This window comes from Melozone crissalis, unplaced genomic scaffold (genome assembly GCF_028551555.1).
Source record: "Melozone crissalis strain CALT ecotype California unplaced genomic scaffold, PUWL_Pcris_2 ptg000063l_1, whole genome shotgun sequence".
Classification (NCBI taxonomy): Eukaryota; Metazoa; Chordata; class Aves; order Passeriformes; family Passerellidae; genus Melozone; species Melozone crissalis.
In genome coordinates this window covers 14,515,266-14,527,385 of record NW_026535841.1, presented here as the reverse complement: position 1 = coordinate 14,527,385, position 12,120 = coordinate 14,515,266, and positions in this window count along the sequence as shown.

Genomic DNA, 12,120 nt, shown 5'->3' with positions numbered 1-12,120 from the left:
TGCAGGCCGAGCCTTCCCTGAGGACACAGGAAGGAAACCCTGACAGGAGCCTCAAGCAGTGCATGGGTTTGCAGTGCTGGGAGTCATTTTGGGGTGAGAAACAGGGATGAATTAAATTACAAATCAGCACAGCTTAAATTTTATAATTGACCTGTTACGGACAGTGTATCAAGGGTTCCAGACTTGCAATCAGGAATATCCAGGACTGAGGGGTGAATCCTAAATCCCAGTCAGGCAGCTGCTGCAGACTGGTGCACAGCTAACACTCGTTGGGATGGCAGCTGTTCGACTGCAGCAATGTTTTTAATTTTGAGCCTGCATTAGATGTGTTAGGGCAGCAGCCACCCCTGGACAAGGCCCTGCTCAGTCTGACCCTGCTCCTCCCCAAGGACTGTTCCAGGTATCTGCAGGAAGCAAAGCAAGCTGGAATTCTGAGCAGATCAATGCACAGCAACCTCTTAGCAGCCTTTAGCCAGGTCCTTCAGCCTTGTCTTGCTTTAGTTAACGTGCTCCAGGGTTTGGATCTTTCAGCAACACATTCCTCCAGCAGAGCAATGGCTTCATGTTCAGCCTCTTGAATTTTAATGATTCTAACAACTGTACTTCAGAGTGCGTGCACACTGCTATGGAAGGTGCAAGGTATTATGCAGAAAGAAAATAAAACCTTTTTATTAATGCGTTGAATTTTTATAGTTTCCTTTGTCTGCAGTTCTGTTGTTGAAAATGTCCTTATTTTGTACATGGACATCTTTTTAATGAGTTTACAAAATAAAATGAACCTCCATGCTGTGACTTTCGACCCTTTGTTTCTAGGTGAATAAAATATACTGTAACTGCTTTGTTCTTTGGCCTTTATTTCCTGAAGGAATGGTGTTGGATTTCTGAGTGTCCACAGGCACCCCATTAATTCTGGCAGACACTACAGCAGTGTCCTGTCCCTGCCCAGATAAATCAGCAAAAATGCTTCAGCTGTTGCATTCCTTAGCATGATTTAAAACTGGAATGACTGAAGAATAATGTCTCTATGAGGAAAAACTAATTTCCTTTCCTAACTCTGTTTCAGAAGCTCCATATGCTGTTTCTGGAATATCCCGTTTATAACCAGCTAAAAAAGCATCATATTAGGAGAGTGGGAGCTGCATAAGAGACAGAACAGGTTATTTAATAACCTTTCCCCTTTTTGGGCTGCTGTTCCCCAAAAGAACCAGCCTGGGGTGTCTCACCGCTGCCTCACTGACTGCCAGAGCTCCCCAGGCCAGGGCACAGCTGGGCTGGGCCTCAGTGGTGCCAAGGCAGAGATTGGCAAACTCTGCTGGATTTATCCAAAATTAGAGCTGCCAGCACTGGGACCCTGCAAGTCCTTACAGCCCCAAAGCCACCTCTGAGCTGATACCTGACCCTGGGGAAATGACTTCTCTTTCCCATGGAAAATGTTACCCCTTTGGGGGCTCTCAGACCGGCAGTATCAGGGTGCCGAGCAGAAAATGATCACACTTTTCTGTATTTCTCAAAAACTGAGGTTTGGCTCTCTGAGGTGTTCCTGCTCTGCAGGACTGGCACCAGGGGCAGAGCTCTGACCCTGCCCCTTTCTGAGCACTGATAAATTGATATATTTCCCATTGCTGAGGGATGGTTAAAGCTGAGTTTAAGGGCAGCAGAATAATGTGCAGGTCCCCAAGGACCCCCAAGGGGTCTGGCAGAGGGAGAGGCTGTGCTGGCAAACAGAAAATGATGGTTTGGGGCCATGGCAATGGTAATTTACCAACAGTGAATGATGGTTTGGGCCAGCCCATGGTAATGACAATTTACCAACAGTGAATGATGGTTTGGGGCCATGGCAATGATAATTTACCAACAGTGAATGATGGTTTGGGGCCATGGCAATGACAATTTACCAACAGTGAATGATGGTTTGGGGCCATGGCAATGATAATTTACCAACAGTAAGTGATGGTTTGGGGCCATGGCAATGGTAATTTACCAACAGTAAGTGATGGTTTGGGGCCAGCCCAGGCCATGCTGGGCAGAACCCCTCCCTGGCAGCAGCACAGCTCAGGGCCAGCTCGGGGGACCCTGCAGGCTGAACAAGCACTGCCCTGTGTAATTCAGTTTTCGTTTGGGATGCCTTGGCTCAGCTCCAGGCACAGGTAATTATGGCCATTTCTGAATGTTAATCTGACACTTCTCATCAGGGGGATGAGGCCTGAGTGACTCCAAGGCTCAGCTGATTCCTCCTCCCCATCTCACCTTGCAGTGGTTCCACCCAGCACAGAAATGAGGACCAACCAATTAACTTCATGGCTGAACACTGCCCCCCATTAATGAAGTGCCTTGAAGATTCAGGGTGTGAATTTGACATTCACTCCTGGTTGTCCAGAGCAGGGGGAAGATCTGACAGGAGTTACCCTCATGGATGCTTTTAAGCCTTTGTCTTTCCAGGTGCCTTAAATTCAAAGCACAACACAGAAAACCTTGTTCAACATGAGAGGAGGTCTCTCAGTAAATTGACTTGTAAAGAACTGCAGAACTAATTAGCATTGCAGGCTAATTACAGCCTCCCCAGGCTCCCACCAGGCCTGAAGGAGGGTGCCTGGTTTTATCTGAGATTACAAGGTGGGTGCATCGCTCATATAATGGTGGATATTTCCAGAGCACAGCAAAACCTGGTTTTCCTGCCTTTGCATCTCTACTGAATATCCCTCCTCAAAAAAGGGAGCTTTTTTCATTTATTCTGCTTATGTAAACCTCCAGCATGAGTTCAATTACAGCAGTTTGAACATCCGTCACCATTTCCCTCTGTAGTCACCCCTGAGTTGGTTTTATTTGTGTATTTTTGGTGTTAACAGAAGTTGCTCAGGGCTGACATGACACAAGGCTGCTCAGCCTGACAATAAACTGGTGCTGGAAGCTGCACAGAGTTCTTAATTTCCAAAAAGCAATTTCCAACACCAAATCTCATCCCAGTGATTTTGTTTCTATGCAGAGCAAGCCGTGGCACTGCAGCAAAGCCCTCTGGGGAAGGAGATTGGAGCGGTTCCCATCTGAGCAGGCAGTGTTTGAGCCAGGTTCATTTCTGAGGCTGTGGAACCCAGCAGGGCTGGAGGGAGGGCCCTCACCTGAGAGCCTGGAGCTGCTGGAGCAGGGGACACCCAGGGCCAGGGGCACTGAACACAGAATGCCATTCTCTGGTTCTTTACTTCCTTAAACACATTTTGCATTGACACAAAATGCCATTCTCTGGTTCTTTTTCTACTTCCTTATACACATTTTTCATTGCAGGGCAGCCCTGCAAGCTGCACATCTGTGAGGAGCAGTGGCAGCAAGGGGCTCCAGGCAGGAGATGCCCAGGGCTGGGCTCACCCCCAGTTCAGGCAGACACTGAAATAATTAAAATGTGGGAGAGGGTTCCCGTTAATTGACTGCACATTTTAGAACTTGGTCAAACACTGACAGTCTAGAGATGCCCTAATTCCAACAGACCTGAGTGCCTCTGGTTCAACCTTTACCCTTCTCCTTCCCTGTCCCTCTCACTGTGCTGGGTTAACAGCAGGCACTGATGCCTTTGCAGGCTGTAAAGGGTTTAATAATTCCAAAATTTATATTGCACACAATGCTCATCATTTCTCAATTCCAGCTCATCAAATGGATGGGCTTTAACGTGAGGAAATTGTTCTGTGTGATACAAAACTGCCCAAATTCGAGCCCTTAGAAAAGCACCAAACACTACCATAATTTCAAGTGGGCTTTTCAAAGCCCTCTCATGATGCTGGAGCACTTCAAATATTTTTACAAGGATGTCAAAGCAGAATATGGTCAAATAGCCTTTTGAAGTAAAAGCAGCAGACATCAAAACATAAATCCCCAGGCTGAGAAAAACACTTGGAGAGTCTTGAAAAGCAACAATCCCAGCTCATCTGCAGCCTGCAGCTTCCTGGAGCAGCAGTGTGTCTGCTGATGGGGTTAAAGGCAGCTTTGGGCCTGTGGGTGCAGGAGCAGCTCCTGTAAATATCAATATCCACACTGCAGAGCAGCTCAGGTGAATACCAATATCAATATCCACACTGCAGAGCAGCTCAGGTGAATATCAATATCAATATCCACACTGCACAGCAGCTCCTGTAAATACCAATATCAATATCCACACTGCAGAGCAGCTCAGGTAAATATCAATATCAATATCCACACTGCAGAGCAGCTCCTGTAAATATCAATACCAATATCCACACTGCACAGCAGCTCCTGTAAATACCAATACCAATATCCACACTGCACAGCAGCTCCTGTAAATACCAATATCAATATCCACACTGCACAGCAGCTCCTGTAAATATCAATATCAATATCCACACTGCAGAGCAGCTCCTGTAAATATCAATATCAATATGCACACTGCACAGCAGCTCCTGTAAATACCAATATCAATATCCACACTGCACAGCAGCTCCTGCAAATACCAATATCAATATCCACACTGCAGAGCAGCTCCTGTAAATACCAATATCAATATCCACACTGCAGGGCAGCTCCTGTAAATACCAATATCAATATCCACACTGCAGAGCAGCTCCTGTAAATATCAATATCAATATCCACACTGCACAGCAGCTCCTGTAAATATCAATATCAATATCCACACTGCAGAGCAGCTCCTGTAAATACCAATATCAATATCCACACTGCAGAGCAGCTCCTGTAAATACCAATATCAATATCCACACTGCAGAGCAGCTCAGGTAAATATCAATATCAATATCCACACTGCAGAGCAGCCCCTGTAAATACCAATATCAATATCCACACTACAGAGCAGCTCAGGTAAATATCAATATCAATATCCACACTGCACAGCAGCTCCTGTAAATATCAATATCAATATCCACACTGCACAGCAGCTCCTGTAAATACCAATATCAATATCCACACTGCACAGCAGCTCCTGCAAATACCAATATCAATATCCACACTGCAGAGCAGCTCCTGTAAATACCAATATCAATATCCACACTGCAGGGCAGCTCCTGTAAATACCAATATCAATATCCACACTGCAGAGCAGCTCCTGTAAATATCAATATCAATATCCACACTGCACAGCAGCTCCTGTAAATATCAATATCAATATCCACACTGCAGAGCAGCCCCTGTAAATACCAATATCAATATCCACACTACAGAGCAGCTCAGGTAAATATCAATATCAATATCCACACTGCACAGCAGCTCAGGTAAATATCAATATCAATATCCACACTGCACAGCAGCTCCTGTAAATACCAATATCAATATCCACACTGCAGAGCAGCCCCTGTAAATATCAAAATCAATATCCACACTGCACAGCAGCTCCTGTAAATATCAATATCAATATCCACACTGCACAGCAGCTCCTGTAAATATCAATATCAATATCCACACTGCAGAGCAGCTCAGCTAAATACCAATATCAATATCCACACTGCAGAGCAGCTCAGCTAAATACCAATATCAATATCCACACTGCAGAGCAGCTCAGGTGAATATCAATATCAATATCCACACTGCAGGGCAGCTCCTGTAAATACCAATACCAATATCCACACTGCAGAGCAGCTCCTGTAAATACCAATACCAATATCCACACTGCAGAGCAGCTCAGGTAAATACCAATACCAATATCCACACTGCACAGCAGCTCCTGTAAATACCAATATCAATATCCACACTGCACAGCAGCTCCTGTAAATATCAATATCAATATCCACACTGCACAGCAGCTCCTGTAAATATCAATATCAATATCCACACTGCACAGCAGCTCCTGTAAATACCAATATCAATATCCACACTGCAGAGCAGCTTCTGTAAATATCAATATCAATATCCACACTGCACAGCAGCTCCTGTAAATACCAATATCAATATCCACACTGCACAGCAGCTCCTGTAAATACCAATATCAATATCCACACTGCACAGCAGCTCCTGTAAATATCAATATCAATATCCACACTGCACAGCAGCTCCTGTAAATATCAATATCAATATCCACACTGCACAGCAGCTCCTGTAAATACCAATATCAATATCCACACTGCAGAGCAGCTTCTGTAAATATCAATATCAATATCCACACTGCACAGCAGCTCCTGTAAATACCAATATCAATATCCACACTGCACAGCAGCTCCTGTAAATACCAATATCAATATCCACACTGCACAGCAGCTCCTGTAAATATCAATATCAATATCCACACTGCACAGCAGCCCCTGTAAATATCAATATCAATACTGCAGAGCAGCTCAGGTGAATATCAATATCCACACTGCAGAGTAGCTCCTGTAAATACCAATATCAATATCCACACTGCACAGCAGCTCCTGTAAATACCAATATCAATATCCACACTGCAGAGCAGCTCCTGTAAATACCAATACCAATATCCACACTGCAGGGCAGCTCAGGTAAATATCAATATCAATATCCACACTGCAGAGCAGCTCCTGTAAATACCAATATCAATATCCACACTGCAGAGCAGCTCCTGTAAATACCAATACCAATATCCACACTGCAGGGCAGCTCAGGTAAATATCAATATCAATATCCACACTGCACAGCAGCTCCTGTAAATACCAATACCAATATCCACACTGCACAGCAGCTCCTGTAAATATCAATATCAATATCCACACTGCAGAGCAGCTCCTGTAAATACCAATATCAATATCCACACTGCAGAGCAGCTCCTGTAAATAGCAATACCAATATCCACACTGCAGGGCTGCCAGGGGTTCCTGCTCCCCATGCCCATGCCCTGCCCTGGTGCCTGTGCCCACGTGGCTGTGCCAGCCTGGCAGCAGCACAGAGCTCTGGGACACCCCCAGGATTTCCAGGAGTGGATAAATGCTGTTCCAGCAGCCTGATGCCCATGGATTTTGGAGAAGATGGCTAATTTGGGTACAAATTCATTTTGTTTGGTTTTGCAGATACCAGTGAGGTTTGACAGGAGCTGCTTCCAGTGCCATTGGTGCTCCAGAATGCAGTAGGGAAACATGGCACGATAACATCCCCCTCCAATCTCCTCTTTCATTTCTGTACAAGAGCTGGATTCTCTCCTTCCTTCTGCAGAGGAGACTAACGCATCCCCAAAGTCAATAAAATGATATGGGGTCATTTTTATTGAAAGAAAGTTAAACATCTGCTGTGTCTATGGCAGTATATTAAACAATATTTTATTATTCTCACTTCCCTGACACGATTCACGTCCCTGGCAGGCGCAGAGCCCCATTGTTTGCTTTTCATATACATGCAGCACTTTAAAATGTGAAATAGAAGCAGGAGATAAAGCCCAGCTGCAGAGAGGGAGCAGACAGGGGCAGGGTGCTGATGGTCCCTGCCTGTCCTGGGGGTGCCGAGCTCATCCTTTTCCTTTTCCTTTCCTTTTCCCTTTCCTTTCCTTTCCTTTTCCTTCCCTGAGCCCCTGGCACTGCCCTGGGGCTGTCCCAGCCCTGAGCCCTCCCTGCAGCCCCATTGTCAATGGTGAAAGCACTGCATGTGCAGGACTGGATGTGCTCCCCATCTCAGATTATCTCAACAAGTTGGTTTTACAGCAGAGATGGATCTTAGCTGATAAAAACCCTCCTGAATGTGGGTCTCTATATCTCGGGGGTTTTTTTGCCCCAATCCAGCAATTTTGATAAAGGGAAAAGAATTAATTTACCTCTGAGATAACAAATTTTATGCTAAATTTCAGCCAGATGGTACAGCAAACAGCTGAGAGATTATAGCCCCCAAACCAGGCTTTAAATAGAAATGATAAGTTGCTATAAAGCTGCCACCAGCACCATTCTAACAATGGAAGAGTTATTTCCCTCATTCACTCTCACATTCCTTATTAATCTTCCTGCTCTTCATTATCCATTTTATTGCACTTCTCCCACTGCTCATTATGTCAGAGGGAAGGGCTGGAGCCTCACAGAGCCTCAGAAGCAGCAGGATTTCCTGCTTTGCCTTGAAGTTCTCTTCAAAACTCCTGTTTCACTTCACAGCAGCACTCTGAGAGGTGCAGCACCTGGAGATGGGCTCAGCAGCAGGAAAAGCTCCTTGGAGGGGTTGGTGGCACCAGAGCCCGGCTCAGGGGCTGCTGGAGCTCTGCCCAGGTGTGCCTGCCCAGCCCAATGGGACACCCCAGTGGCACTGTAGGGCTCCTTTCCTTTCCTGAAATTTCCTTTCCTGAAATTTCCTTTCCTTTCCTTTCCACATTACCCTCATTATTTCAGTGCTCTGCGCTGCCCTGCTCCACTCCCATCTGCCCTGGGTTCAAGGTGTGCTGAAAATGTCTCTCTGTTTTCCAGCCTGGACTTCCATAATGCACAAAACAACGCAGCTCAGTGGAGGAAGTTTGCTGGAATAATTTGTGTGTTCTTATACAAATCGATGATAAAAATTTACCTCCTTGATGTATTTTTCTCCCTTAAACTGCAGTTATGTTTCCTTGAATAGACAAATGCAAGATAAATTCAATTACAGCATAATTTCTCCTGAGGTGAGTAACCTTTAGATCAGCTCTGATCTCAGAACACACTCTGAGATAACTCACTGTCCATTACATGGCTGAAATTGGGGCCACGGCCGTGCCTGCACTTGTCACTGTGAATATCAAATTATTTCTGTTCTTCTTTGCATCCCTGAATGCCAAACAAGCTGGGGAACGTGAAACAAGCAAGGAGCCCAGCAAGAGCTGGTTTTCATGGGGGAGGAGGCGGTTTCTGAACAAAATAACCTCTCAGGAATTCAGGACAGCTTGGGGCAGTCCAAATATAAATATAAATAAAAATAAATAAATAAATAAATGTTTTTAAAAAAATATATATTATATTTTATATATATATATATATACAATATGGCCATCCACATAAATGAGGTTAATCTCACATATATTGTATATATATAAATATCATATATATATAAGTATCATACATACATACATATATATATATATCATATATATATATACATACACAATATCGTCACCCACATAAATGAGGTTATATCTCACATATATTGTGTATGTGTGTGTGTATATATATATCATATATATACAATATGGTCATCCACATAAATGTGGTTATATCTCACATATATATATACAATATGGTCATCACATAAATGAGGTTATATCTCACACATAACTGAGGTTATATCTCACATTCAGTGCTCTTGGATGGGGATTTTTATTTTAAGACACAACCTGACCTGAACTAAAATGCAAACACGACCCTGAGCCAGGGAAGCACAGAGCTGCCACGTCCGGGGAGCCCATGGGAATTCTGTTTTCTGCTCTGAAAGCACATCCTGATAACATCTGCACACAGCAGCACGGGCAGAGCAGGCTCCTGCACCACTCGTGGGAAAATGATGGAATTCGGGAACATTTCCTGAAAGGGACGGGGCCGTGTCGCATGCCAGGCTGCGAGTGCCACCTCCTGGCTCCCGGCAGCGACATCCCCGGCGCTGTCCCGGGTTAACCCCTGCATCCCCGGCGCTGTCCCGGGTTAACCCCTGCATCCCCGGCATTGTCCCGGGTTAACCCCTGCATCCCCGGCGCTGTCCCGGGTTAACCCCTGCATCCCCGGCATTGTCCCGGGTTAACCCCTGCATCCCCGGCGCTGTCCCGGGTTAACCCCTGCATCCCCGGCATTGTCCCGGGTTAACCCCTGCATCCCCGGCGCTGTCCCGGGTTAACCCCTGCATCCCCGGCATTGTCCCGGGTTAACCCCTGCATCCCCGGCGCTGTCCCGGGTTAACCCCTGCATCCCCGGCATTGTCCCGGGTTAACCCCTGCATCCCCGGCGCTGTCCCGGGTTAACCCCTGCATCCCCGGCATTGTCCCGGGTTAACCCCTGCATCCCCGGCGCTGTCCCGGGTTAACCCCTGCATCCCCGGCACTATCCCGGGTTAACCCCTCCATCCCCGGCACCGGGAGCTGTGCTGGGTTAACCCCTCCATCCCCACTCTGGTAATTTCCATCATTCTCTCTGCTGACAGCTCCTTTCTGAGCACTGCAATCTGGCCCAGGAGCGTTTCAAAGCACAGCAATGCTTTGCTGCCGTGGCTGCCTGGGCTGGGAGCTCGGCAAGGGAAGGAGAAGGAGGAGTGGAAGCACTGGGGGTCCCTGCCCTGTTCCCATCCCATCCCATGGGGTGCAGCACCAGGAATTCCCTGCCTCCCTGCTCTCCTTTTTCAGGTCACCTCTCACATTTCATCAGTCTCAAAGTATTTCTAGAGCTGAGTGTGCTGGGGAGGGAATAGGGACTGCCCAGGAGCTCAGCCACACCAGCAGGACCTGGGACGCAGCAGGATTTGGGACCCAGCAGGACCTGGGACCCAGCACTGGCAGGGGCTCCCACGGGTGGGCACCAGGCTGCTTGCCCCTCACTCCTTTCCCAAAGCCATGGCAGGATAAACACAGTTTCTCCTGCTGATTCCCACACTTAAACCTTAAAACTTCCCCTTCCCTCCAAACAGAACTCAGTAATAAAAAAGAATAAGAGCAGAACTCACTTTTTGCCCCGAAGTCCCTCCTGTCCCAGTGGCCTCAGCAGCAGAGGAGCTTCACTGACCCTCACCTGCTCTCCTGTCCCACAGGTGCCTCTCATCACACCCATCAATCCTGACCTTCAGCTGGCTGCCTGGCCAGGTGATCCCACTCAGTGCCCTGCTCCAGGTAATTCCCCTCAGTGCCCAGCTCCAGGTGATTCCCCTCAGTGCCCTGCTCCAGGTGATGCCACTCAGTGCCCTGCTCCAGGTAATTCCCCTCAGTGCCCTGCTCCAGGTGATTCCCCTCAGTGCCCAGCTCCAGGTGATGCCACTCAGTGCCCAGCTCCAGGTGATTCCCCTCAGTGCCCTGTTCCAGGTGATCCCACTCAGTGCCCTGTTCCAGGCACCAGGGGAACACCCAGCACTGGCTCCTTCCTCCTCTTCCTCCTCAGCCCCCTCACATCTCCATCCTTCACAACTGGGAGTCACTGAGCTGCTCAGATGAAATGCTCTCTCTCCTCTAAGTGCAAATTGTGATTAATGAGTTTCTGGCCTGGCTCCTTGACAGAAGATGCACCTTGCAGCCTGTTACCTTTGCAGCCTGTTATCTTTGCAGGATGTTATCACTGCAGGATGTTATCACTGCAGGATGTTATCTCTGCAGCCTGTTATCTCTGCAGCCTCACACCCCTGGCACGGGCAGGTTCCTGGCAGGTGAGCTGAGCTGGCAGCAGGGAGGCTCCAGCAGCTCCCGTGCCCATCCCAGTGCTCTGCAACCAAAACTCCAGAGATGAGAATGCTGCATTGAGCCCGTGTGAGAGTCTCCAATAAATGACATTTCACAGCCCAGTGCTCCTCCCTGCTGAGGTGATCGTTTGTGGTGGCTCACTCTGAACAGGGCTGGGACAGAAATTTTGGTCGGTGCAAGACAAATTGAAAAGTTTCAGTACTGGCCTCTGAAGCCCCGTGTTCTGTAGCTTCAGACAAATTAAATGTGAAGGCAGGGCTCAGCTTTTTCCTTTTTTTTTTTTGTTTTTTTTTACCTCCCTCTGCTGTCTTTTCAAGTGCAGCCTGTCCTCCTGCGCCCAGAGCCAGGGTTTGGTCACCTTGCTCCTGTGCAGCCAGCAGCCCCGGGGTCCTGGAGGTGCCACCCCTCGTGGGTGCACAGGGATCCCTCCCCAAAAACTCAAAAATTTCCCTGGAACCGGTACCTTCTGTGCCACCACACCACTGTTTCTGCTCCAGTTCTGAGTTTCTGCCTCCTCTGCTGCAGCTCCACGCTGTAAATGCCTATTCTATGTCAGGGACACCTGTGTTTTCCCAGGAAGAGCCACGTAATTAATAAATAAATTAATTAATGAATTCCAGGGGTTGCCCATGCCAGGAGCAGCGTCCTGGAGCTGCTGGTGCTGGTGCAGGCAGGGGCTGAAGAAGATGGACGGTGGCACTGCCCTGCCCTGGGCCTGGCTGAGCTGCTCCTGCCACCCATCATCATCGCCAGGCTGAGAGGAAGGCTCAGAGCAGGGAAAGCTCCCTCACATCCCTGTTCTCCCCCCAGAAAGGGGCTGAAATCCAGGGCAGGGACGCAGCACTGCACAG